Source organism: Gobius niger, assembly GCF_951799975.1.
Source record: "Gobius niger genome assembly, chromosome: 21".
Taxonomy (NCBI): Eukaryota; Metazoa; Chordata; class Actinopteri; order Gobiiformes; family Gobiidae; genus Gobius; species Gobius niger.
Window position 1 is genome coordinate 25,653,365 of NC_136872.1, and position 27,426 is coordinate 25,680,790.

Genomic DNA, 27,426 nt, shown 5'->3' on the forward strand with positions numbered 1-27,426 from the left:
AAATTCTTCCTATTTTTTCCCCCTTTTTTCCGCCCAATTGTTGTTGCATTTTTTTCCTCCATTAACCCTCTTTTTTTTTTTTTTAATTGTTTTCTCTCTTTAGTCCCATTTTCCCACATTCACATTGGAAACAAACTCGATATTGTTCGTTTACATTTATCTCCTAAACAGTGATCAGGATTTAATCTTGCTGCGTTTACACATAGGCACGATGCGTTACGAATGGCATTTTTTCGTCATTCGTAACATGACTTAACGCGTCTTAATGGGATTCTTAACAGAGCGCATCAGTTCGTGACATTCGTGACATTCGTGGAGAAAGTTTTTGTCTGTCAAAAAATCTTCCACGAATGTCACGAATCACCCTCTGTTCGTGGAGTTCGCAGCGGAGCGTGTCCTTTCGTGATGAGTCGTGGCGCTTCGTAATTCAGCGTGAGAGCATTCGTACAGCATTCGTACAGCAGAATCACTGTTTTCACGCACAAAATTGATGGAAACACACGTTACACCGAAAAGTGCATTTTCGGACCTGCAGCAGCAAAAGAAAAGTCAAACAGACTCGGCCAGTCCGCGCTCCAGGCCCAGGACAGCACCTGCCGCCGCCGCTCCTCAGGTGCTGAAGTTGTTCCACCGGCTTTTCCTCCTCCTGTGGTCGTTCCTCCTGATGTTTGGGAGCCAGTCCCTGCCACCCCTATTGCCCCCCCGCTGGAGAACCCCACTGTTGTATATTTGTCACGATTTTCCCCGCGTTTGTGGGGAAAAAAGGGACAGTAAGAAGTGCGCCTTTACCGCGGTCCCTGAATGCATCTCGCACGCTGCCTCCACTGACCAAAACAACAGCGCGTGGTTGCAGCAGCTACACCACAGATAAGTTAAGGCTAATTTACAAACATAGACACGTAAAGCAAGCGGCGGTGGGCGCGAGGCGGGTGAAGACAGGCCTGTGTTTGTGGATTATAAAGTTTTTCCAGCTGGAGCTGAGACTGACCAGACGAGTGAGAATCATGGATAAAGAGGTTTAAGAGCAGCAAGTTCTACGACGGATCCTCAGGAGATCGAGTGCACAGTGAGTGTAGTGTTTTTATGTTTATTCTGTGGAGTGAAGTCAGCCCAAACTGTGCGGCTGTTGCACTGACTTATCTGACATGAAGCGCGTGCGTTTGTTGTTTGCCCGTGTTACGCATTGACAGGAGCGGGGTTGAACTGGTGTGACTGTCCCATAGACTGAAAAACTATTGTTATTCTTCAGTTTATGGACAAGCCTGAGCTGAGCTGGTGTATTTGATTTTTGTTTAACCCGATTTTGCGAGAGCCCAACGACTCAGGGGCGCACGGCGGAGCGAGATCTCTCTGCTCCGCCTCCAACCCGGTGTGCGCGGCAGGCGATCTTGTCCACATTCGCCCAATTCTTGACAGATTTTTGACAGAACGCGACAATTCCCAATAACTCGCAGCAGCTCGCAGCAGAACGCAACAGCGCACAACAGTGCGGGACGCATATTCGTGACCGTGCGTAATAATTCGTGCCATTAATCGTAACACGCAGTAACAGGTCGCAACAGTTCGCGGCGGCGCGTGAAACCTCTGCCCCGAATCACTCACATTCGTGATCCTCGGCCACGAATGTGGATTCGTGGCATTCGTGACTTGTCGTCGTTATGTGTAAACGCAGCATTACAGTCGAGTTTCTCTTTGGTGCAAAGCGACAGTAAAACATCACCTTTGTGTCACAGTCAGTCGTCTTTCCCGATGTCGCTTTGTGGAGGTCGTTATTGACGCCGTTGGAGCCGCAGACGAGCAGTTTGAGAATCATTCGTGTCTTTATGGTTTGAATCATCAGAATCATTAAACCAGAGAAATAACGACTCCGGAGGCGGCGCCATTTATTTATAATGAAACTCTGAAGACACGGCAGCAGCTTCAGAGCCAAATGTCAGACTGAAAACTAAACGCAAGAATAAAGGGACCACGAAAACACGGTGGAGACAGACAAAACATGTACAATGGGCTCTGTAAAGTCGAGAAGCTTTTAGCAGAGGTGGGAGGAAGTCACTCAATGCAAGTCTCCAGTCAAGTCCAAGTCAGGAAGGTCCAAGTCCCAAGTCCAAGTCAATCGGTCACGGGCTCAAGTCAAGTCAAGTCATAGCTTTTGTCAAGTCAAGGCAAGTCTTGCTTTAGCCGGCGAGTCGCCTCAAGTCACAAATGCCAGCGTGTCGACTTTTCAAAATGTGTTTAATCTTGAAAATAATAAGTGCTTTCTCAAGATATAGCGATTTTAAAAATGTAGGCTAAAATCAAACTTTTTAAAATCTCATGTATTTGGATGATAAACAGTCTATGTACAAAATTACCGGGACAGCATTTTAAGGAAGGAGGCCCGGGGGGGGGCCGACTTTAAAAAAAAAAAATGAAACAGAGTCTTTTAAATATGAGCTGCTTTTCCTTGTAGTATGAAATATAAATATAAAATAATATTTTTATTTTTGTTAGTTTCTGGCTGTTTTTTTTTTTTTTTTTTCTCCATTAACCTCTTGACTCCCGCCTGAACCGAGAGCATTTTCTCCAGTTCAGCTTTACCCAAATCCTGTAGGCCAGTGTAACGCCTCATTTGAAAGCTAAGATCTACAAAACTCATCTAAATGAATCTATTTACATAATTTTGTAACTTTTTTGACATTTTTTTAAAATCAATTTTTTGTCACATTTTTTGTATTTTTTATGTAATTGAAAAAAAATGTTTTTGTCATTTTTTCGTCACTTTTTTGTCAATGTTTTCTCACATTTTGTCACATTTCCATCATTGTTTTGTCTCAGTTTTGTCACTATTTTCACAGCTTTTTTTCCAGAAGCTTTTGGACTGGGGTAAAGCCAAACTGGACAAAATGTGCTCGGTTTTTTCCCTATTTTTCCCTGAATGTTTCCCTTAGTTTTTATTCAGTGAAACATCTGGACCTTCATCTGTACGACTGTGTCCGGGTTATTCAGTGAAACATCTGGACACCTCTGTGCACGAGTCCTCAGTGAAACATCTGGACGCCTCTGTGCACGAGTCCTCAGTGACACATCTGGACACCTCTGTGCACGAGTCCTCAGTGACACATCTGGACGCCTCTGTGCACGAGTCCTCAGTGAAACATCTGGACACCTCTGTGCAGGTCCGTAACATGATGCTGAGCACGACGGAGGAGACGCTGAGGCAGGAGTTCTCTCGGTTCAAACCGGGCAGCGTGGAGCGGGTCAAGAAGCTCACGGACTACGGCTTCGTGCACTACCGTCACCGCGACGACGCCCTGACGGCGCTCGGGCTGATGAACGGCGCCGCCATCGACGGGGCCGCCATCGAGGTAAAGAGTTTGTGTGTAGTTTTAAATCTGTCAGAGGAAAAATCCGACCCAGGAAGTGACTCCATCGTGTCTGCCTGCTCTTTCTTTCACAAATACGCACATGTTTGGTATCCACGTGTAGCACGAAAGGCTGTGATCCAAATATGGTCATTTCCTCTGTGGGAGACAACAGCGGCTAAAGATGGGAGGAACATACACAGGGACTAAACTTTAACGACCTCTGACCTTTAGTGGCTCCAGCAGACTCCACTCGAACACACTGGGAGGTTTATTTCAGAGGGATTTTCAATATTTGATTAATAAAGGTTTTTTAAAAATTCAAGTATATATAGTTTGTTAAAGGGGGGGTATTATGCAAAATGGACTTTTTCAAGCTTTCCATCATGTTATTCTGTCACTCCCTCATTAAAAACATGGCTGAAGTGTTGCCTTGGCACATTCACGTATTTCTGAGTAATCTGTAAAAACTCTGATGGCGGCCATTTTAGGGATAGGTTTGCCTGAGTCCTCCTAGGAACGCCCCCACCTCCTGGAGACGCCTCCGAGCCGAGTAACCAACTACTGCTCCTCAGCAGAACCCCCTCCCCACTGATGCCACAGACAGCGTGTGGAGGGGGCGTGTCTAAAGGCTCAGAGGTTCTTAAAGAGACAGAGGCCGATTTCAAGACATTCACTACAGCCATTTTGAGAGAGACATTTTATACAAGGCAGTTATTCTAATTTACTGCATTTACAGACCAACAGAAGGTTTGTCATCATTGTAGTGTGATATAGACTGGTGCTGTGGGACTGAAAAAAGCAGAATACCTCCTCTTTAATGAATAATATATCTCATGATATATTGTAGCCTATGGATATTACAGTAGTTTCACCAGTTTTTAATTTTTTTATAAACATACAAGAGGTTTTGGCTTTAGCTTTGAATTTTAAATGAGAAAGTGTTTCAGGAGCAGGTGTTTGCAGCAGAATAACGATGGTCGACAAATGAATGTTTCCTCCTGTGTGATGTGGATGTTGCTCTGTTACGATTGTACAGTTTCTGTGATTTTATTTTGGCAGCCTCTGAATTCTGTTTTGAAATGTGTCTTGTAATGACGACTTACTGAAGTGCGAGACACAATAATAAGAATAAAGCAAATCAGATTCCTAGCTTAGCGATAGCATGAAGGCCGTGAATCTGTGGTCCTGGATCTGCAGCGGCTCCAGGTCTGCAGGTTTACCTCTGTGCTGATAAACCTCAAAGCGCTGCGGTAAACCTGCAGATCCAGGACCACAGATTCACGGCCGTCTTGTATCGGACTCGTCCAGTCATCAAATCCAATCTAATCTGATACTCTCAAAATGCCCAGGTCGGCTGCTGATACCGATACTGAATATCGGATCGGTGCATCCCTTTAACCCCTTAACTCCCACCTGAACCAAGCACATTTTCTCCAGTTTGGCTTTACCCCAATCCAAAAGCTTCTGGGAAAAAGCTGTGAGAATAGCAACAAAACTGAGACGAAAACAATGAAGGAAATGTGACAAAAAAGTGAGAAAACATTGATGAAAAATGTGACAAAAAAGACAAAAAATGTGACAAAAAATGACAAAAAAATGACAAAAAATGTGACAAAAAAATGACAATAAGTTTACAAAACTGAGTTGAATACCCCCCCCCCCCAAAAAAAAAAATGGACATGAGGAAATAGATCCATTTAGATGAGTTTTGTAGATCTTAGCTTTCAGATGATTCGTTACACTGGCCTACAGGATTTGGGTAAAGCTGAACTGGAGAAAATGCTCTCTCGGTTCAGGCGGGAGTTAAGGGGTTTAATGCAACGAACAGACGACAAAAGGGGCAACAATGCGAGGAAAAGTCTTCAGTTTTGTGGGTCTCAGCTCTGGTTTATTGTCTGTAAACTGCAGTGATGAAGCTTTTCGGTTTGGGTAAAGCCGTACTGGAGAAAAAGCACTTTATATCTGCACTTTCTCACATCTCGCTTTAACACAAACCATTGTCTCGAGCTGTAACCCTGGTGATTGAAAGAACCACAGCTGAGGTGCAGATTGATACTGGACGTGGATCCATTATCCGGCGTGACTGTGGCGTTCCGCTCCGTAAAGACGGGCTGACGCGCTGCCGACCGCGGGCCTCGTGGCAAAATAGCAACAAAACTGAGACCAAAACAATGATGGAAATGTGACGAAAAATTGATGAAAAAGTGGCAAAAATGTGACAAAAAATAAAAAAAATTACAAAAAATGTGACAAAAGATGACAAAAAAGACAACAAATAAAAATAAATTAAAAAAAATGACAAAAAATGACAACAAAAAATAAGACAAAAAATGTGACAGAAAATGACAAAAAAGACAAAAAATGACAAACAAAAAAAAATGTGACAAAAATGTGACAAAAAATGTGACAAAAAATGTGACAAAAATGTGACAAAAAATGTGACAAAAAGGACAAAAAAGACAAAAAATGACAAAAAAGACAAACAATTTTTTTTAAATGACAAAAAATGTGACAAAAATGTGACAAAAAATGTGACAAATAATGACAAAAAAGACAAAAAAGACAAAACATTAAAAAAAAATGTGACAAAAAATGACAAAAAATGAAAAAAAAATTACAATTTTTTTTCAAAAAATGACAAAAAATTTGACAAAAATGTGACAAAAAATGACCAAAAAAAAAGACAATTAGTTTACAAAACTGAGTTGAATTTCCCCCCCCAAAAATGGAAAAAAAAATCTGATGACGTGAGGAAAAAGATCCATTTAGATGAGTTTTGCAGACCTTTTGTAGGCTTACAGGATTTGGGTAAAGCTGAACTGGAGAAAATGCTCTCGGTTCAGGCGAGAGGTTTAATGCAACGAACAGGCGACAAAAGAAGTGATGAAAAAGGGGCAACAATGCGAGGAAAAATCTGTAACCCTGGTGATTGAAAGAACCACAGCTGAGGTGCAGACTGATACTGGACGTGGATCCATTATCCGGCGTGACTGTGGCGTTCCGCTCCGGTCTCGGTAACGCGGCGGCGATAAAGACGGGCTGCCGCGCTGCCGACCGCGGGCCTCGTGGTGGCGTGGGAGGGAGATGGAGAGAGAGATGGATTTGTTCCACCTTGTTAGAGTCTGATACTGAGCAGCCACTCGTCGGTCTGTCAGCGCCTGCAGCTCTGCACACGCTCTTTCTCTGATGCAACGTGTGGAATAACCTATTTAAACACGCCGCCTTCTTCGGGAGCGCCCCCACTGCGGCGGGAGAGATATGTGCTGGACCGCACTCAGGCGCCGCAGGGGGAGAGCCGGGAACACATCACAACCAAAAACACGGATCCTTTTCATTGAAGAATCAGCTAAAGAACGGACTTATTAGTGATAAAAGTCCATATTTCTCATGTTTCTGTCTATACAATACAGAGAGATAAAAACAATCATCCCAGTGGTCTGAAATAATCCATTTGTGACAGTTTTAGGCGGTCATTTACTAAGATGCTCAAAACTGATTTACTATTAGAAACTGTGTGTATTATTAGCACCGCACGTGTGATATGCAAATGAGTTTACTGAGGAGTCTGCGCAGAACGGCTGCTATCATTGATTACTATTTTGATTAAAAAAATGGATTGTTATCACTGCAAACCAATCCTCTTGGCTTGAAAGAAGTAACCCATAGATACTGCCTGGTTTGTGCTTTATTTAATCGTGCACATGTTCATCCAGAGGTCTGAGGAGCCTGTCATGGAGCTAAGATCAGGCCCAAAAAATGAAGCCCGACCCGAGCCCGAGTAATTAACTTGAATTGAGCCCGAAGCAAGCAATTTATTTAATGCCAGTTCAGCGCATTCAGCAGAACCCTGAGAGGAGCGGGCACATACCTGGGCAGGCGTCTCTCCTCCTCCTCCTCCTCCTTCTCCTCCTTCTCCTCCTCCTCCTCCTCCTCCTCCTCCTCCTCCTCCTCCTCCTCCTCCTCCTCCTCGTTGTTCATAAACATTGAACCACCAAGACTCACACAAGCAGGAACCAATCATATTTTGTATCCAATAGTCTAAGCCTATATTTTAGATTTTTATTTGAGATTATAATGACAGTAATAAAAAAAAATAAAAAAAAATCTTGAAGCCCGACCCAAACCCGACTCCGGGACTCGTGAAGCCTTTTTAACCCCTTAACTCCCACCTGAACCGAGCACGTTTTCTCCAGTTTGGCTTTACCCCAATCCAAAAGCTTCTGGAAAAAAGGGGGGGAAATAGCAACAAAACTGAGACGAAAACAATGATGGAAATGTGACAAAAAAGTGATGAAAAATTGATGAAAATTGGCAAAAATGTCACAAAAATGTCACAAGAAATTGACAGAAATTGACGAAAAAATGAAAAAAATTCGACAAAAAAAAAGACAAAAAAATTACAAAAATGTGACAAAATGTGACAAAAAAAAATACAAAAATGTGATAAAGACTTGACAAAAAAATGACAAAAAATGGACAAAAAATGACAAAAAATATGACAAAAAATAACTAAAATGTGATAAAAATTTGACAAAAAATTACAAAATAAGGACAAAAAAAGGACAAAAAATGGACAAAAAAAGGACAAAAAAATGACAGAAATGTGACAAAATGTGACAAAAAATAACTAAAATGTGATAAAAATTTGACAAAAAAATTACAAAAAATGTGACAAAAATGTGACAAAAAATTGACAAAAAAATGACAAAAAAATGACAAAAAATATGACAAAAAATAACTAAAATGTGATAAAAATTTGACAAAAAAATGGACAAAAAATGGACAAAAAATGACAGAAATGTGACAAAAAATAACAAAAATGTGATAAAAACTTGACAAAAAAATGACAAAAAATTGACAAAAAAATGACAAAAAATTTACAAAAAATTGACAAAAAAATTGACAAAAAAAAAGACAAAAAAATTACAAAAATGTGACAAAATGTGACAAAAAAAAATACAAAAATGTGATAAAGACTTGACAAAAAAATGACAAAAAATGGACAAAAAATGACAAAAAAAATGACAAAAAATATGACAAAAAATAACTAAAATGTGATAAAAATTTGACAAAAAATTACAAAATAAGGACAAAAAAAGGACAAAAAATGGACAAAAAAAGGACAAAAAAATGACAGAAATGTGACAAAATGTGACAAAAAATAACTAAAATGTGATAAAAATTTGACAAAAAAATTACAAAAAATGTGACAAAAATGTGACAAAAAATTGACAAAAAAATGACAAAAAAATGACAAAAAATATGACAAAAAATAACTAAAATGTGATAAAAATTTGACAAAAAAATGGACAAAAAATGGACAAAAAATGACAGAAATGTGACAAAAAATAACAAAAATGTGATAAAAACTTGACAAAAAAATGACAAAAAATTGACAAAAAAATGACAAAAAATTTACAAAAAATTGACAAAAAAATTGACAAAAAATGGACAAAAAAATGACAGAAATGTGACAAAATGTGACAAAAAATAACAAAAATGTGATAAAAATTTGAGAAAAAAATTACTAAAAATGGACGAAAAAATGACAAAAAAGTTACAAAAATGAGTTGAATGATGACGTGAGGAAAAAGATCCTCTCGGTTCAGGCGGGAGTTAAGAGGTTAATGGACAGCGGTGGAACTGCAGTTTAATGTAGAGCCAAGGGAAACCGTGTTGCAGGTGTTCTGTCTTCATAACCATCAAAACAACCAGTTATTTTATCTTTGTAAATGAACCAGATACAAACAGCTGATTTTATCCTGTTTCTCCAACGTGCTCATGTGCAGGTTTACTTCATATAGTGGTGATAAATACGAATTTCAATGAATTGCGCAGCCCGACAGGTAAAGGTAAGAAATAACCCACAATCTGCCGTCAATCAGGCTCAGACGATCAAAACATTCAGCCCAAAGTGAAGCAATAAGCCACGGCCGTCTTATATTTATGCTCAACAATATCATTTATGCGCAGATAGAGCTTAAACACGAGGAGCCGGGATTCCTTATGTGATCAGGTAAACGGAGGATCTGAGTTTCCCCAGTTCTCAGTGACATTAACGCTAAATCCCCCAAACTGGCAGAGTTAAAACTACAATGTTTGGGGGAAACCAGTGTTCAGTTGCTTTTTATTCTGTGGTAAATCGCTCCTTTCATACGACTCTGGAACCCAACTCTGCGCCGGCTCAGATTAGTGTCTCCTTCACGGTTCCAAGAACAGCCTCACGCTCTGGAGCCGACGTCCAGACTGTGGGCGGCTCCATCGATCTGTGGTTTAGCAAAAGAAGAGAAGGAATGAGGGAGGCTCTGCTGAAATCATGAAATAAAGATCACTCTGAGGAGCTGTTTTTATACCTGCACATCTGCCGCACTCTTCTTTCTGAAGGACTCATCTCAACCTCTTAACCCCCACCTGCACCGAGCGCCTTTTCTCCACTTTGGCTTTACTCACTGTTGATTTACACTTGATCTCGGAAGTCGGACCTGGACAAGTGGAGCTCTACAACTCGGGGAAAACGCTTAATCTTGGTCGTATTTTCCGACTTCCAACATGAGTGGAATACACCACAATCTAAAAGCTTCTGGAGAAAGCTAACAGCAAAAATGAGACGAAAACAGGGACGGTGGCGCAGTGGTTAGTGCTCTCGCTTCACAGCTAGAAGGTCCGGGTTCAATTCCCACCTGCACGGGGCCTTTCTGTGTGGAGTTTGCACGTTCTCCCTGTGTCTGCGTAGGTTTCCTCAGAGCACTCCGGTTTCCCCTACCACTAAAAACATGCACAATAGGCCAGGATGAATGATGTGTGTGAGTGAATGTATGGTGGTGTCAGAGGGTCCGTTGGCGCAGACGTGTGTAGTCGCGAAAGCGCCTCTGACAGTCTCCCCCAGGGGAAACTGAAGCTACAAACGTAGTTTAACCACCACCAAGTGTGGAATGAATGTACAATTGTCTCATGTAAAGCGCTTTGTCTGTGAAAAGCGCTTTATAAATAAAGATCTTCTTCTTCTTCTATGAAAACATGAAAAATGCGAAGACAATATGACGAAGATGTGACAAAAAGTGGCAAAAATATAACACAAAAATGTTAAAAAATGTGACGAAAAAGTGGCAAAAATATGACAAAAAAATTATAAAAAAGTGGCAAAACATTTACAAAAAATGTACAAAAATGTCACAATTTTTTTTTTTAAATTCACAAAAATTTACGAAAAATTGGCAAAAATATGACAAATTAATTATAAAAATGTGACAAAAAAGTGACAAAAAGTGTCAAAAATGTGACAAAAAAGTGCCAAAAATGTGACAAAAAAGTGCCAAAAATGTGACAAAAATAGTATAAAAAAGTGGCAAAACATTTCACAAAAAGATCAAAAAATGTACAAAAAATTATAAAAATGTGGCAAAAATGTGACAAAAAATTTACAAAATTGTGACAATTTTTTTAAATAAAAATATGACTAAATAGTGGCAAAAAATTGACAAAAATGTGAAAAAATGGACAAAAATGTGACAAAAAATTGACAAAAAATTGACAAAAAAATAAGAAAAATTGACAAATTATTATTAGATTTTTTTGCATGACATATTTGTGGGTGTTTGATCAACCCTGAAATAAATGATGCCTGAATCCCACCACTATTTTTACTTCAGGTGACGCTCGCCAAACCCGCCAACGCCAACCGAGAGGGCGGGGCGAGCTCTGCCGTGGGCGGGGCCAGGAGGTACCACAGCAGGGGTTACCTTGGCAACCAACACCACCACCATAACAACAACAACAACGGCGGCGGCGGCGTGGCGGCAGCGGGAGGACGAGGGGCGGAGTTCCTGATGGAAGACGGAGCGATCAGAGAGCTGTCCCCGAGACTCGGAGAGATTTACTACGCCGACCAATCAGGTGGGTCCTTTAGAAAAAACAATCATCCATTCATCGGAAAAACCATCCATGACCAATATAATCGTTCGCTCTAATTAAATGCAGCTGTTTACATTTCATATTGATCAAACCTTCAGTAAAGGAAGCAAGAGCGGGTTGTTTTTGAAAGGGTTTATCCCGGTCTCTGGTGTTCGTGGCTCTAATTGAAGGCTAAGTGAAGCGTGACTCCTTCGTTAGTCCAGCAGTTCAGACGTTAAATCGATGCGCTCGGTCAATCCAGACGAGTGTAAATTAGTCAGAGGTCACGGCGAGAGGAGAGAGATGTTTATCTGCTGAATAATGAAGTGGTTTGTGGCTCTGGAGTGATAAATCGAGTGCTCTGGACAAAGCGACAGATCCATCTGCCTCTGGGCTTTGTAGAGCTCGGAACTACAGGGTTATGCTCAACATGAGAGTTGTTTATCATGTGTACTTGAACGTCTCTGCTACATGAAAACAGAGGAGAGAGAAAGCTCCACAGTCACAGTGAGAGGCGTCCGGTCCGTCTGATGATTTATGAGTTTTATTAATGAACAGCCTGGCGATAAAGTGTATTAAATATGAAAAGCGTTTGAGCTGCGTTTCCCGGTGCGGCTCGCCTGCAGCCTTCAGCGCTTTAACCACTGCCTCACAGACTGACTGAGAGTCACACGCCGGCTGCTCCAGGGACAGTTTCAAACTTTCCATTTGAAAGACACAGCAGGAGCGTCTGACACAGGTGGGAGACGCGAGGACGAACCAACTTCTGCTGAGCTAAAGGAAAGATACAGACCCGGGACGTCGCAAAGTCCCAGTGTTCAGGTCCTGGGTTTGTCCAGGAGGCTCTGGGCGAAGGTTAAAGCCGGGACTGGAGGGAGAGAGTGCAGCAGGTGGAGTTCCAGAGCCTCTTGGTTTAGTTTTTTACCACCATAAGTACCTAGAATTACCACTGTAAGTACCACAATAAGTACCACAATAAGTACCTAGAATTTCTACTGTAAGTACCACAATAAGTACCACAATAAGTACCTAGAATTTCTACTGTAAGTACCACAATAAGTACCTAGAATTACCACTGTAAGTACCGCCATAAGTACCTCTGTAAGTACCACAATAAGTACCACAATAAGTACCTAGAATTACCACTGTAAGTACCACAATAAGTACCTAGAATTACCACTGTAAGTACCGCCATAAGTACCTAGAAGTACCACTATTATTACTAGTATTTACCACTGTAAGTACCACAATAAGTACCTAGAAGTACCACTATTATTACTAGTATTTAACACTGTAAGTACCACAATAAGTACCCAGAAGTACCACTATTATTACTAGTATTTACCACTGTAAGTACCACAATAAGTACCTAGAAGTACCACTATTATTACTAGTATTTAACACTGTAAGTACCACAATAAGTACCCAGAAGTACCACTTAGGGTTGGGCGATGTCCTCTTAATTGGCCGTTGACGATATTTACAGTGAACCATCGTGATGATATCGTCCATTTCTCATTATAAGCATTTTTTTAAAGACATTTCCACAGCCTATATATGCTGCATATTACTATGTATGTTAGGAAGATGTGAGATTGCAGATAAATGGATCTAAACTAAACATGATCTGAACACAGTCACGGACACGACTTTTGCAACAGAAATGTGTTATAACTCGTGCGTAAAGTCTGAGAGGAGGAGACTTATTCAGAGCGTGAACTCCTCAATACCAAGACTCGGAGCTTATTATTTGCATTTGCTCAGTTTTAACGTAATGTTTAAGAAACAGTGGGTGAACGGGACAATATTTACAAGTTTGCGTCGTAGCCACATTTTTGAAGCCGCTCCACGCGCCGCCCGGTCCATGAGCTCGTAACCTCGTACCTCCTGCACCGCCTCTTTCTCTCTCCTCTCTCTTTCCTCTCTCAGTTATTCGTGAGAATAATCCAAACCCATGCGCGCTCAGCTAGCTCCGATGTGAGAGCCATCTGGTCATTTTAAAACTGTTTAAGTTTCCGTACGCAGCAAAGCAAAACCACGCGCTGTTAAACTCTGAGCTGAGAGAGAAACAGAGCAGCTGCGTCTTTACGTTAATAATTACGGCTAACACATCATGGCTTCTGGCAGGTACTGACACTAGCGCGTATATTAGTTACATCCGTGACTTAATACACAGTGCAATCCCTGCAAAGTTTGTAGGTTTACAAGGCCTACAGAAGACCAGTGCGTGTTTCTGACAGGAGGGGGCGTGGCATCACGATGGTGGCTCTACATCGTGATGTTGCTCATCCATCACGATGGGCGATGATATCGTCCATCGGCACAACCCTAGTACCACTATTATTACTAGTATTTACCACTGTAAGTACCACAATAAGTACCCAGAAGTACCACTATTATTACTAGTATTTACCACTGTAAGTACCACAATAAGTACCCAGAAGTACCACTATTATTACTAGTATTTACCACTGTAAGTACCACAATAAGTACCCAGAAGTACCACTATTATTACTAGTATTTACCACTGTAAGTACCACAATAAGTACCCAGAAGTACCACTATTATTACTAGTATTTACCACTGTAAGTACCACAATAAGTACCCAGAAGTACCACTATTATTACTAGTATTTACCACTGTAAGTACCACAATAAGTACCCAGAAGTACCACTATTATTACTAGTATTTACCACTGTAAGTACCACAATAAGTACCCAGAAGTACCACTATTATTACTAGTATTTACCACTGTAAGTACCACAATAAGTACCCAGAAGTACCACTATTATTACTAGTATTTACCACTGTAAGTTGCTGTTGGAGAATCCATGTTTCTCATTACCCAGAAACGGATATTTCCAGTTTCTATAATCAGGAAACCGGAATATTAAAACGGGCTCAGAGAAGTGTAATAAAGAAGCTCCTGCTGAAGCCCAGAGTGACAGTCCTCGTCCTCGTCCTCGTCCCCGTCCCCGTCCCCGTCCTCGTCCTCGTCCTCGTCCGTTTAGCTTTAGTTCACCTGAGCTGATTACAAAACAGTTTGTGGCTTTTCCCAATCCGCTGTTTACCACAGAGCCTCACACAGCAGGACAGACGACAACTACCAACGAGGAGCTGTCAGGGGGAGCGGCTTACAGACGCATTTATGTCTGTAAACAGTCGCTTTAATTCCACCACGACCGGTCTTTCTCCAGTTCAGCTTTGCCCAAATCTAAAAGCCCATTGTAACGTTTGAAAGCCAAGCCCTACAAAACTAATCAAAACTATTTCCTTCTGTTGCATTTCCATCCTCGTTTTCATCTCCTTTTTGTTGCTATTTTGAGTTTTTTATTCATTAAGCTTTCAGATTTGAGTAAAGCCAAACTAAATAAATGGAAATCTCAGTATTACCTTTGTTCGAAAAGTACAATATGTACTTTTGTAACGCTTGCAAGTCAATCATACACCAGCAAAGAGTAATAAAGAGACAGAACTCTGATTATAAGTCAGTATAATCAAGACCAGGGGTCGGCAACGTCAGGCCCGGGGGCCAAATCCGGCCCTCCAGCACAGAACCTTTGGCCCCAAGAGAATTTGATGAATATTAATAAGCAAATTAGAGATCAAATACCTGTTAAAGTCGGGGGGAGTGGGGGAAGATGAGCCTGTTTTTGCTTTGGAGGTTAGTGTGTAAAAACAGTATAATATAAATACAAAATGTTATAGTAGAGTATGTTTTTTAACCTCTTAACCCCTGCCTGAACCGGGCACATTTTCTCCAATTTCCCTTTACCCTAATCTAAAAGCTTCTTGGAAAAAAAGAATCAGAATGGTGTCAAAAATGTGGATTGAAAACACAACAACACCGTGATGAAAGAGCGACAAAAACGCAACAAAAGAGCGACAAAAACATGGAAGAAAAGCAACAATAATACAACAAAAAAGTAACTTAAGAACGAGAATAAAGTGATGAGAAAACAGGACAAAAAAACCTACAAAAAAAAAATGTGACGCAACAGTTTTGTAGGTCTTTCAAATGAGGCGCACTGTCGCTCTGCAGGAGTTTTTAGATTTGGGGAAAGCCGAACTGGAAAATGTATTGGTTTTTAAAAAGAAATCCTGGCAGATCATCCCATTACATCATATATAATGTAAAACATCGACATTTGCAGGAAATGGTTCTTTACTTTGGGCTTCAATGGTTCGGCCCTCGGTGATTTGGCGATGATGAAAATCGTCCCTCCACGACACAAACTTGCCCGCCCCTGATCTAGACCGCTGGGCTTCAATGGGAGTACCACAAGGCAGTGTTCTGGGCCCCCCGCTGTTCCTCATGTATATCAATGATCTCCCACATGCAGCAAACCACTCACAAACGCTGATGAATCAATATGTCAGTATTTGTGGGACTTTCTCGATGATGAAGCGACATTTTTGAAACTTTTTTCCATTTTTCCTCTTTTGTTCCTCCATCTTTCTGCATTTTTTTCCCTTCCTCCTCCCATTTTTACCATCTATTCTCGCCAATTTTCATTTTTCTCTCCTATATTATCTAATTCCCCCCTCAATTCCTCATTCAGAAATAGAAGGTGCCGGTGGAGGTGGTCATGGAGGTGGTCATGGAGGTGGTCGTGGAGGCGCCGGTGCCTCTGTGGGAGCAGTGCAGCGTGGGTAATGTAGTGTGACGTGCGGCGCTTGTTGACTCTGAGTTTTATGGCGTGGTTTATGCGGCTCGTTATTCTGTCCTCGCTCTCGGGGTCATAAACCACGGCGGGAACATCTGCGTCCCCTAAAATATGAACTACAGCAGCCGGGGAGGGGCTTTTCAGTACCGTCGACTGGACCGGGCTTCTCATCGCCAATTAATCTCTTACCACCCGCCTGAACCACATGCATTCTGTCCTCTCTGGCCATTATATAGGCCTGTGTAGCACCTCATTTGAAAGCTAAGACCCACAAAACTGATCTGTTTCCACATCTTGTGTCACCTTTTTTGTGTTTTTTTTTTTTTTTTTTTTGTCACTTTTTTGTTGAATTTTTGTCACTTTTTTGCTGAATTTTTGTCTCTTTTTTGTTGAATTTTTGTCACTTTTTTGTTGAATTTTTGTCACTTTTTTGTTGAATTTTTGTCACTTTTTTGTTGAATTTTTGTCACTTTTTTGTTGAATTTTTGTCACATTTTTGTTGAATTTTTGTCACTTTTTTGTTGAATTTTTGTCACTTTTTTGTTGAATTTTTGTCACTTTTTTGTTGAATTTTTGTTGAATTTTTGTCACTTTTTTGTTGAATTTTTGTCACATTTTTGTTGAATTTTTGTCACTTTTTCGTTGAATTTTTGTCACATTTTTGTTGAATTTTTTCACTTTTTTGTTGAATTTTTGTCATTTTTTTGTTGAGTTTTTGTCACTTTTTTGTTGAATTTTTGTCACTTTTTTGTTGAATTTTTGTCACTTTTTTGTTGAGTTTTTGTCACTTTTTTGTTGAGTTTTTGTCACTTTTTTGTTGAATTTTTGTCACTTTTTGTTGAATTATTGTCATTTTTTTGTTGAGTTTTTGTCACTTTTTTGTTGAGTTTTTGTCACTTTTTTGTTGAGTTTTTGTCACTTTTTTGTTGAATTTTTGTCACTTTTTGTTGAGTTTTTGTCACTTTTTGTTGAATTATTGTCATTTTTTTGTAGAATTTTTTCACTTTTTTGTTGAATTTTTGTCATTTTTTTGTTGAGTTTTTGTCACTTTTTTGTTGAATTTTTGTCACTTTTTTGTTGAATTTTTGTCACTTTTTTGTTGAGTTTTTGTCACTTTTTTGTTGAATTTTTGTCACTTTTTGTTGAATTATTGTCATTTTTTTGTTGAGTTTTTGTCACTTTTTTGTTGAATTTTTGTCACTTTTTTGTTGAATTTTTGTTGAATTTTTGTCACTTTTTTGTTGAATTTTTGTCACATTTTTGTTGAATTTTTGTCACTTTTTCGTTGAATTTTTGTCACATTTTTGTTGAATTTTTTCACTTTTTTGTTGAATTTTTGTCATTTTTTGTTGAGTTTTTGTCACTTTTTTGTTGAATTTTTGTCACTTTTTTGTTGAATTTTTGTCACTTTTTTGTTGAATTTTTGTCACTTTTTTGTTGAATTTTTGTCATTTTTTGTTGAATTTTTGTCACTTTTTTGTTGAATTTTTGTCACTTTTTTGTTGAATTTTTGTCACTTTTTTGTTGAATTTTTGTCACATTTTTGTTGAATTTTTGTCACTTTTTTGTTGAGTTTTTGTCACTTTTTTGTTGAATTTTTGTCACTTTTTGTTGAATTATTGTCATTTTTTTGTTGAGTTTTTGTCACTTTTTTTGTTGAATTTTTGTCACTTTTTTGTTGAATTTTTGTCACTTTTTTGTTGAGTTTTTGTCACTTTTTTGTTGAGTTTTTGTCACTTTTTTGTTGAGTTTTTGTCACTTTTTTGTTGAGTTTTTGTCACTTTTTTGTTGAATTTTTGTCACTTTTTGTTGAATTATTGTCATTTTTTTGTAGAATTTTTCACTTTTTGTTGAATTTTTGTCATTTTTTTGTTGAGTTTTTGTCACTTTTTCGTTGAATTTTTGTCACTTTTTAGTTGAATTTTTGTCACTTTTTTGTTGAATTTTTGTCACTTTTTTGTTGAATTTTTGTCACTTTTTTGTTGAATTTTTGTCACTTTTTTGTTGAATTTTTGTCACTTTTTGTTGAATTATTGTCATTTTTTGTTGAGTTTTTGTCACTTTTTTGTTGAATTTTTGTCACTTTTTTGTTGAATTTTTGTCACTTTTTTGTTGAGTTTTTGTCACTTTTTTGTTGAGTTTTTGTCACTTTTTTGTTGAGTTTTTGTCACTTTTTGTTGAATTATTGTCATTTTTTTGTAGAATTTTTTCACTTTTTTGTTGAATTTTTGTCACTTTTTGTTGAATTATTGTCATTTTTTTGTTGAGTTTTTGTCACTTTTTTGTTGAATTTTTGTCACTTTTTTGTTGAATTTTTGTTGAATTTTTGTCACTTTTTTGTTGAATTTTTGTCACATTTTTGTTGAATTTTTGTCACTTTTTCGTTGAATTTTTGTCACATTTTTGTTGAATTTTTTCACTTTTTTGTTGAATTTTTGTCATTTTTTGTTGAATTTTTGTCACTTTTTTGTTGAATTTTTGTCACTTTTTTGTTGAATTTTTGTCACTTTTTTGTTGAATTTTTGTCACTTTTTTGTTGAGTTTTTGTCACTTTTTTGTTGAGTTTTTGTCACTTTTTTGTTGAATTTTTGTCACTTTTTGTTGAATTATTGTCATTTTTTTGTTGAGTTTTTGTCACTTTTTTGTTGAATTTTTGTCACTTTTTTGTTGAATTTTTGTCACTTTTTTGTTGAGTTTTTGTCACTTTTTTGTTGAGTTTTTGTCACTTTTTTGTTGAATTTTTGTTACTTTTTGTTGAATTATTGTCATTTTTTTGTTGAGTTTTTGTCACTTTTTTGTTGAATTTTTGTCACTTTTTTGTTGAATTTTTGTTACTTTTTGTTGAATTTTTGTCACATTTTTGTTGAATTTTTGTCACATTTTTGTTGAAGTTTTGTCACTTTTTTGTTGAATTTTTGTCACTTTTTTGTTGAATTTTTGTCACATTTTTGTTGAATTTTTGTCACATTTTTGTTGAGTTTTTGTCACTTTTTTGTTGCGTTTACATCCTTGTTTTCTTCCCATTTTTTGTGGCTGTTTTGGTGCTTTTTTCCCCAAGAAGCTTTTTGATTAGGGTAAAGCCAAACTGGAGAAAATGGGATCCGTTCAGGTGGAAGTTAAGAGGTTAAGAGGTTAAACCAGATACTTTATTGGCTGACTTTGGAGTTTCTTTCCAACTAAAATTCACTTTTTTGTTGAATTTTAGTTGAATTTTTGTCGCTTTTTTGCTGAATTTTTGTCACTTTTTTGTTTAATTTTTGTCACTTTTTTGTTGGATTTTTGTTGAATTTTTGTTGATTTTTTTTTTATTTTTTGTCATTTTTTTTTATTTGAATTTTTGCCCTGTTTTTGTTGTTGAATTTTTGTCAATTTTTTGTTGAATTTTTGTCACTTTTTTGTTGAATTTTTGTTGAATTTTTGTCACTTTTTTGTTGAATTTTTGTCACATTTTGGTGAATTTTTGTCACTTTTTTGTTGAATTTTTATCACTTTATAGTAGAATTTTTGTCACATTTTTGTTGAATTTTTGTTGCTTTTTGTTGAATTTTTGTCACTTTTTTGTTGAATTTTTGTCATTTTTAGTAGAATTTTTGTCACTTTTTTGTTGAATTTTTGTTGCATTTTTGTCGCTTTTTTGTTTAATTTTTGTCACTTTTTTGTTGAAGTTTTGTCACTTTTTTGTTGAATTTTTGTCACTTTTTGGTTGAATTTTTGTCACTTTATTGTTGAATTTTTTGTCACTTTTTTGTTGCGTTTACATCCTTGTTTTCTTCTCGTTTTTTGTGGCTGTTTCGGTGCTTTTTTCCCCAAGAAGCTTTTTGATTAGAGTAAAGCCAAACTGGAGAAAATGGGATCCGTTCAGGTGGAAGTTAAGAGGTTAAACCAGATACTTTATTGTCTGACTTTGGAGTTTCTTTCCAAACCTTCGACACACGGGGGTCAGTGCTGCTTCTGTCCCGTTACAGCTACAGAATAAATCTCTTTTCTTTCATCTAAATGTGTTCTAATTGATCAAAATATGAAAACAAGCCTCCACAGATGATCTCCTCCTCCTGTGTTAGCTGTAAACGCAGAGGGCTGTTTCTGTCTCCTCTGGTTATGATTCATAAATCCATAGCGGTGATTACAGCCGCTGTGTGGGAACATCTGCCTCCGTCGTGAATTACTACATTACCCATAATCCCCCTCGCTCTGATTTACACCGCGCCTTCTGCTCGGCTCTGATTAAAACGCATTCATCTCCGCAGAAAACAGGTTTATGAGACCGAGTTTTTTGGGGGCAAACGTCGCTTTGCTTTTGCTTCTGGAGATGAGTCGTCGTGGGAGCAACACGTTCAATCCTTTGTATCAAATCGAGATCAAAACGAGGCTCGAGTGAATCAGAAAGTTGGGACTAAACCAGGACTGTGGGGAGGATCGGCTTGTGACTTTTCCAGACACTCGCCAGTATTTCTCTTTACCTAAACACCGGGATTAAAGCGGCGACAGGAGCTTATGTGGTGACGCTCCGAGGATTCCCGCTGGAGAAAAGCTGCAGCTCCAGCTCCGATCGATCGTGTGGAACCCGGAGATAAGCACTAATAGGTTCTCATCATAACATCTTGAAGAGCCCGCGGTTTAAAATGGGGTCTGTGCGGCTCAGATGGTAACTATGGTAACGGTCGAAAAGGTCCCAATGTTCGGCGCCTTCTCTGTATGAACTAAAGTCCAGCTGTTTCCTCATGAAGGCCTCATTTGAAAGCTAAGACCGGCAAAACTGATCTAAGCTTCTTCCTTGTTTTGTTTTAAAGGGGGGGTATTATGCAAAATGGACTTTTCCAAGCTTTCCATCATGTTATTCTGTCACTCCCTCATTAAAAACATGGCTGAAGTGTTGCCTTGGCACATTCACGTATTTGTGAGTAATCTGTAAAAACTCTGATGGCGGCCATTTTAGGGATAGGTTTGCCTGAGTCCTCCTAGGAACGCCCCCACCTCCTGGAGACGCCTCCGAGCCGAGTGACCAACCACTGCTCCTCAGCAGAACCCCCTCCCCACTGATGCCACAGACAGCGTGTGGAGGGGGCGTGTCTAAAGGCTCAGAGGTTCTTAAAGAGACAGAGGCCTATTTCAAGACATTCACTACAGCCATTTTGAGAGAGACATTTTATACAAGGCAGTTATTCTAATTTACTGCATTTACAGACCAACAGAAGGTTTGTCATCATTGTAGTGTGATATAGACTGGTGCTATGGGACTGAAAAAAGCAGAACACCCCCCCTTTAATCATCCATCCATCCATTTTCTTCCGCTTTATCCGGTGGCGCAGCGGTTAGTGCTTCCGCCTCACAGCTCGAAGGTCCCGGGTTCGATTCCCACCTGGACGGGGCCTTTCTGTGTGGAGTTTGCATGTTCTCCCCGTGTCTGCGTAGGTTAGTGGTAGGTTATAAAAAAAAACATGTGCAATAGGTTAATCCTCCAGCCAGGTGTTTCTGACCACCAGCCTGGCTCCACATCATGGAGATGGGTCCCCGAGCGCCGGCCACTGCTGGCAGCTCACTGCTCCTACAGGTCGCCCCATGCGATACTGAGGATGGGTCAAATGCAGAGAACTCATTTCTCTACAGAGACTAATACAATATCAGATTTAGATTTAGATCCATGGCCGGGTCGCGGGGGCAGCAGTCTCAGCAGAGACGCCCAGACTTCCAGATCCACACACACCTCCTCCAGCTGTTCTGACCCCGGGGCCACACCTCCTCCAGCTGTTCTGACCCCGAGGCCACACCTCCTCCAGCTGTTCTGACCCCGAGGCCACACCAGGCCAGCTCGGAGACATAGTCCCACCACCGTGTCCTGGGTCCACGAGGCCTTGTCCCACTAGGACATGCCTGGAACACCTCCCGCGGGAGGCGACCAGGAGGCATCCGAAACAGATGCCCGAGCCACCTCAGCTGCTTCTTTCTACGTGAAGGAGCAGCGACTCTACTCCGAGCTCCTCCCGGGGAACTGAGCTCCTCACCCGATCTCGAAGGGTGCGCCCAGCCACCCTGCGAAGGAAACTCATTTCAACCGCTTGTATCCATGATCTCGTCCTTTCGATCATTACCCAAATCTCATGACCAAAGTTGAGGGCGGGAACGTAGATGGACTCAGTCCGATACAGCGACCGCATCACTGCTGCAGTGGTAATTTCGTCGACTAAAACGTTTAGTCTTAATTTTAGTCAAAGTGTTATTTTTGACGACTAAAATTGGACTAAATAAAAATGAAAGGGAGAGACTAAAATCATCCAAACCTCTATTGAGCGTCTGAAAGAGCCTCAGATCATGTAAAGTCACTGCCAAAGGATCAGCTCTGAGCTTTGTTTCCTGAGGAGCAGCTCCATGAAGCAGAGGAACAAGATTAAATATGATTATCATGAATATTATCGATGCAAAGTCCACTAAATTAGTCTTTAATTTAGTCGACTAAATTTACTTGCAATTTTAGTCGATTAAAACTAGACTAAAATTGAAGATATTTATTTGACTAAAACTAGACTAAAATTAAATTACATTTTCGTCAAAAGACTAAAACTAAATGGAAATATGTTGTTAACACTGCACTGCTGACGCCGCCCCGATCCGTCTGTCCATCTCACGCTCCAGCCGTCCCTCACTGAGAACAAGACCCCGAGACTCTTGAGCTCCTCCACTTGAGGCGAGGACTCCCCACTGAAGGAGAACCATGGCCTCGGGTTTGGAGGTGCTGATCCTCACCCGGCCCAGAGCAGCTGAAGGTCCAACAGAACAAGAGACCCTGAGGTTCCCAAACAGGACGCCCTCCAGCCCAGGAAAGGATAGGTCTTAGCTCTCAAAGATCAAAAGCTTTTCGATTTGAGGAAAAGACGATATTCTCCACTGTATTTTACCAGTGTGAGTCGTCATCTCGGTGTGATTGTGAGTCCCGACGACAAACCAAGGAGCCACTGCAGATCCTGTTTGTGATGAAATCTTTATAGAAATGGAATAACACCATTTTCTTCTGTTATGACATCACACACATCAGCTCTAATAAAGTGAGTAAAACCTCCATCTTCCTAAAGCAGCCTTTAAACCGATCACACGCTGAGCTGAGGAGTTTCAGGCTTCTCATGGATCGCAGCTAACCTAGCCTTTAGCTACTAGCCACCTGCGCTAACGCGAACCCTCAGCCTTAGATTAGAGCTGAACGACACAGCAGAGCCAGGCGTTATCGAGCTATAGGACACGGCGGTTCACAAACAGGGACTAATTAGCTCCAAAACAACGAGAGCTCCTTCAAAGACTGTGCTTCTGCAGACCTGCATCCGAGCGGCTTTGAAGAGACTCTCAGACGTCTCCATCGAAATGCTCCAGCTCCAACTGAACACACCATTAGTGAGGAGCGAGAAGAGACTGTGGCTTCTTCTGATGTGATTGTATCGTCTGTGACTGAAGGAGCAATCACGAGAACGTCACGTGATAATGAGTCGGAGCAGCAGGCGAGACGACTCCCCGGGAGGCCTGATCGTTATCCACAAACCTCACACGTTCATCTCCTTCTCAATCTCGTCCCCACTATCGGACGCCTTTATGAGACAGTCATGTGACCTGAGTTCATCTGTGCTGAGAGGGAAGACGCAGGACTTCAGGACAGTTTTTGTTTCTTGTGAACAGCTCCAGCCGCTGCAGAGATGTGGAGCAGTTTATGTTTGCTTTAACCTCTTAACTCCCGCCTGAACCGAGAGGATCTTTTTCCTCACGTCATCAGATTTTTTTCATTTTTTTGTTGGGTATTCAACTCATTTTTGTAACTTTTTGGTAACTTTTTCGTCACATTTTTGTCATTTTTTTGTCACATTTTTGTCATTTTTTTCACATTTTTTTCACATTTTTTGTCATTTTTTGTGACAGTTTTGTAATATTTTTGTCAATTTTTTATCAATTTTTTGTCATTTTTTTTGTCACATTTTTTTTATATTTTTTGTCAATTTTCTATCAATTTTTTGTCATGTTTTTATCACATTTCTGTCCTTTTTTTCAATTTTTTGTCATTTTTTGTTACATTTTTCTCACATTTTTGTCTTTTTTTTGTCATTTTTTGTCACAGTTTTGTAAATTATTATTTTTTTTTGTATTTTTTTGTCAAATTTTTATCACATTTTTGTAATTTTTTCGTCAATTTTTTATCATTTTTTGTCATTTTTTTGTCAGATTTTTGTCAATTTTTTGTCACATTTTTTATATTTTTTTGTCAATTTTTTGTCAATTTTTCGTCACTTTTTTGTCAATGTTTTCTCACTTCTTTGTCACATTTCCATCATTGTTTTCGTCTCAGTTCTGTCACTATTTTCACAGCTTTTTTCCAGAAGCTTTTGGACTGGGGTAAAGCCAAACTGGAGAAAATGTGCTCGGTTCAGGTGGGAGTTAAAGACTGACAGTAATAATATCATCATTGGGCGAGTAAAGCCCTAATCTTTGGTCTAATCATGGAGCTGCTGTAATACCGCCCCCTGGTGGCCAGTGGTGACTCCAAAAGACACTTTGTAGACAGCATTATAATGGTGACTTTACTCCCAGGTCGCTCTGATCCCAGTTCACTCTGACCCCGTGTGAATACGGCTTTAAACTTTGGCCCAGATAAACCTTCACTTTAATAACTTCATAATTCCTGGCTGAAATAAGATATAAATGAGCTGTATCTGCGATCAGCCGGAGAGCGATGAAAACTGGAGTCTTATTAAACTCCCGCGGCGATACGCGGCCGTCACAGATAAGGCCAGACTCCATCATCCTGCGGCCGATGGAGGATAAGACGGCGCTGACGCTGCACAGATGACCAGCTCTGAAAACTCTCCCCGAGAAAGTTTCAAGGACACTTCGAGAGCGCGGCAAGTCCAGGGTTAACGGGAAACTAATGACTGTAATTAGCCTCAGGGAGAAAAGCTTTCAACAGCGGCGGAGACTTAACAAACAGCTAAAGCACCGCCATGAGGTCTCTGACATTTACATTTTACATCACACTTTACTTTTCACATGTCAGTGTGGTCGTCCATAAACCCCTTACCTCCCACCTGAACCCAGCACATTTTCTCCAGTTTGGCTTTACCCCAATCCAAAAGCTTCTGGAAAAAAGGTGAGAAAATAGCAACAAAACTGAGATGAAAACAATGATGGAAATGTGACAAAAAAGTGAGAAAACATTGACAAAAAAGTGACGAAAAATTGATGAAAAAGTGACAAAAATGTCATAAGAAATTGACAAAAAATGGAAGAAAAAAGGACAAAAAATTGACAAAAAAATTGACAAAAAAATTGATCAAAAAATTGACAAAAAAAATGACAAAAAATTGACAAAAAAATTAAAAAAATGTGACCAAAAAGACAAAAATGTGACAAAAAATGACAAAAAAATTATAAAAAATTGACGAAAAAATTACAAAAATGTGACAAAAACTGACAAAAAAAATACAAAAATGTGATAAAAATTTGACAAAAATTGACAGAAATGTGACAAAAAAATGATAGAAAATTGACAAAAAAAAAAAAATATGACAAAAAAGGACAAAAATGTGACAAAAAAAAAAAAAAAATGGATAAAAAATTTACGAAAAAAGTACAAAAATGTGACAAAAAAATGACAAAAATCGGACAAAAAAATGAAAAAAAAATGAAAAAAAAAATGAAAAAAATGTGACAAAAAAATACATAAATATGACAAAAATGTGATGAAAGTTTGACAAAAAATGACAAAAATGTAAGAAAAAAAATGTAAGAAAATGTGATAAAAAATGACCAAAAAATGACCAAAAAATGACAAAAATGTGACCAAAAAATGACAAAAATGTGACCAAAAAATGACAAAAATGTGATAATAATTTTACAAAAAAATTGACCAAAAATGACAAAAAAATGACAAAAAATGTGACAAAAAGGTGATAAAAAAAAGTACAAAAATGTGACAAAAGTTTGACAAAAAATGGCAAAAATGTAACAAAAAAATGACGAAAAAATGACACAAATGTGACAAAAAACGATGAAAATGTGACAAAAAAATGACAAAAATGTGATAAAAGTTTGACAAAAATGACAAAAATGTAAGAAAAAAATGACAAAAATTTGATAAAAAATGACCCAAAAATTAAAAAAAATGTGATTAAAAATTTACTAAAATTCGACCAAAAATGACTAAAAAAATGACGAAAAAATGACAAAAATGTCACAAAAAATGACAAAAATATGACCAAAAATTGAAATAAAAATTGAAAAAGAATTGACCAAAAATGACAAAAAAATGACAAAAAAAAACAAAAGTTACAAAAATGAGTTGAATACCCAACAAAAAAATGATGGAAAAAAATGTGATAACGTGAGGAAAAAGATCCTCTCGGTTCAGGCGGGAGTTAAGAGGTTAAAGTCACTTCATTAAATACACAGTGTGGGAGTATGGAGCGCGGTGGTGCGTCTCTGTCCTCTCTCTGACCTCACGCCGTGGCTGTGTTTTGTAGATGGCGTGGAGCGCTGCGTGTTCCCGCTGTTCCCCGGGACGCCGCTGGCCCCCACCTCGCTGCTGCAGCTCAAACAGGGCCAGATCTGCACCGCCCAGAGCCTCCTGGAGTACTTCTGCAGGAAGAACTACTGGTCCCCCCCGGAATACCACCTGTACTCTACCCCGGGGCCCGGAGGGAGGCTGTTACTGCTCTACAAGGTAAATACCTCCACCTCAAGGCCCGGAGAGAGGCTGTTACTGCTATACAAGGTAAATACCTCCACCTCAAGGCCAGGAGGGAGGCTGTTACTGCTGTACAAGGTAAATACCTCCACCCCGGGGCCCGGAGGGAGGCTGTTACTGCTGTACAAGGTAAATACCTCCACCTCAAGGCCAGGAGGGAGGCTGTTACTGCTCTACAAGGTAAATACCTCCACCTCAAGGCCAGGAGGGAGGCTGTTACTGCTCTACAAGGTAAATACCTCCACCTCAAGGCCAGGAGGGAGGCTGTTACTGCTGTACAAGGTAAATACCTCCACCTCAAGGCCAGGAGGGAGGCTGTTACTGCTCTACAAGGTAAATACCTCCACCTCAAGGCCCGGAGAGAGGCTGTTACTGCTATACAAGGTAAATACCTCCACCTCAAGGCCAGGAGGGAGGCTGTTACTGCTGTACAAGGTAAATACCTCCACCCCGGGGCCCGGAGGGAGGCTGTTACTGCTGTACAAGGTAAATACCTCCACCTCAAGGCCAGGAGGGAGGCTGTTACTGCTCTACAAGGTAAATACCTCCACCTCAAGGCCAGGAGGGAGGCTGTTACTGCTCTACAAGGTAAATACCTCCACCTCAAGGCCAGGAGGGAGGCTGTTACTGCTGTACAAGGTAAATACCTCCACCTCAAGGCCAGGAGGGAGGCTGTTACTGCTCTACAAGGTAAATACCTCCACCTCAAGGCCAGGAGGGAGGCTGTTACTGCTGTACAAGGTAAATACCTCCACCCCGGGGCCCTGAGGGAGGCTGTTACTGCTCTACAAGGTAAATACCTCCACCTCGA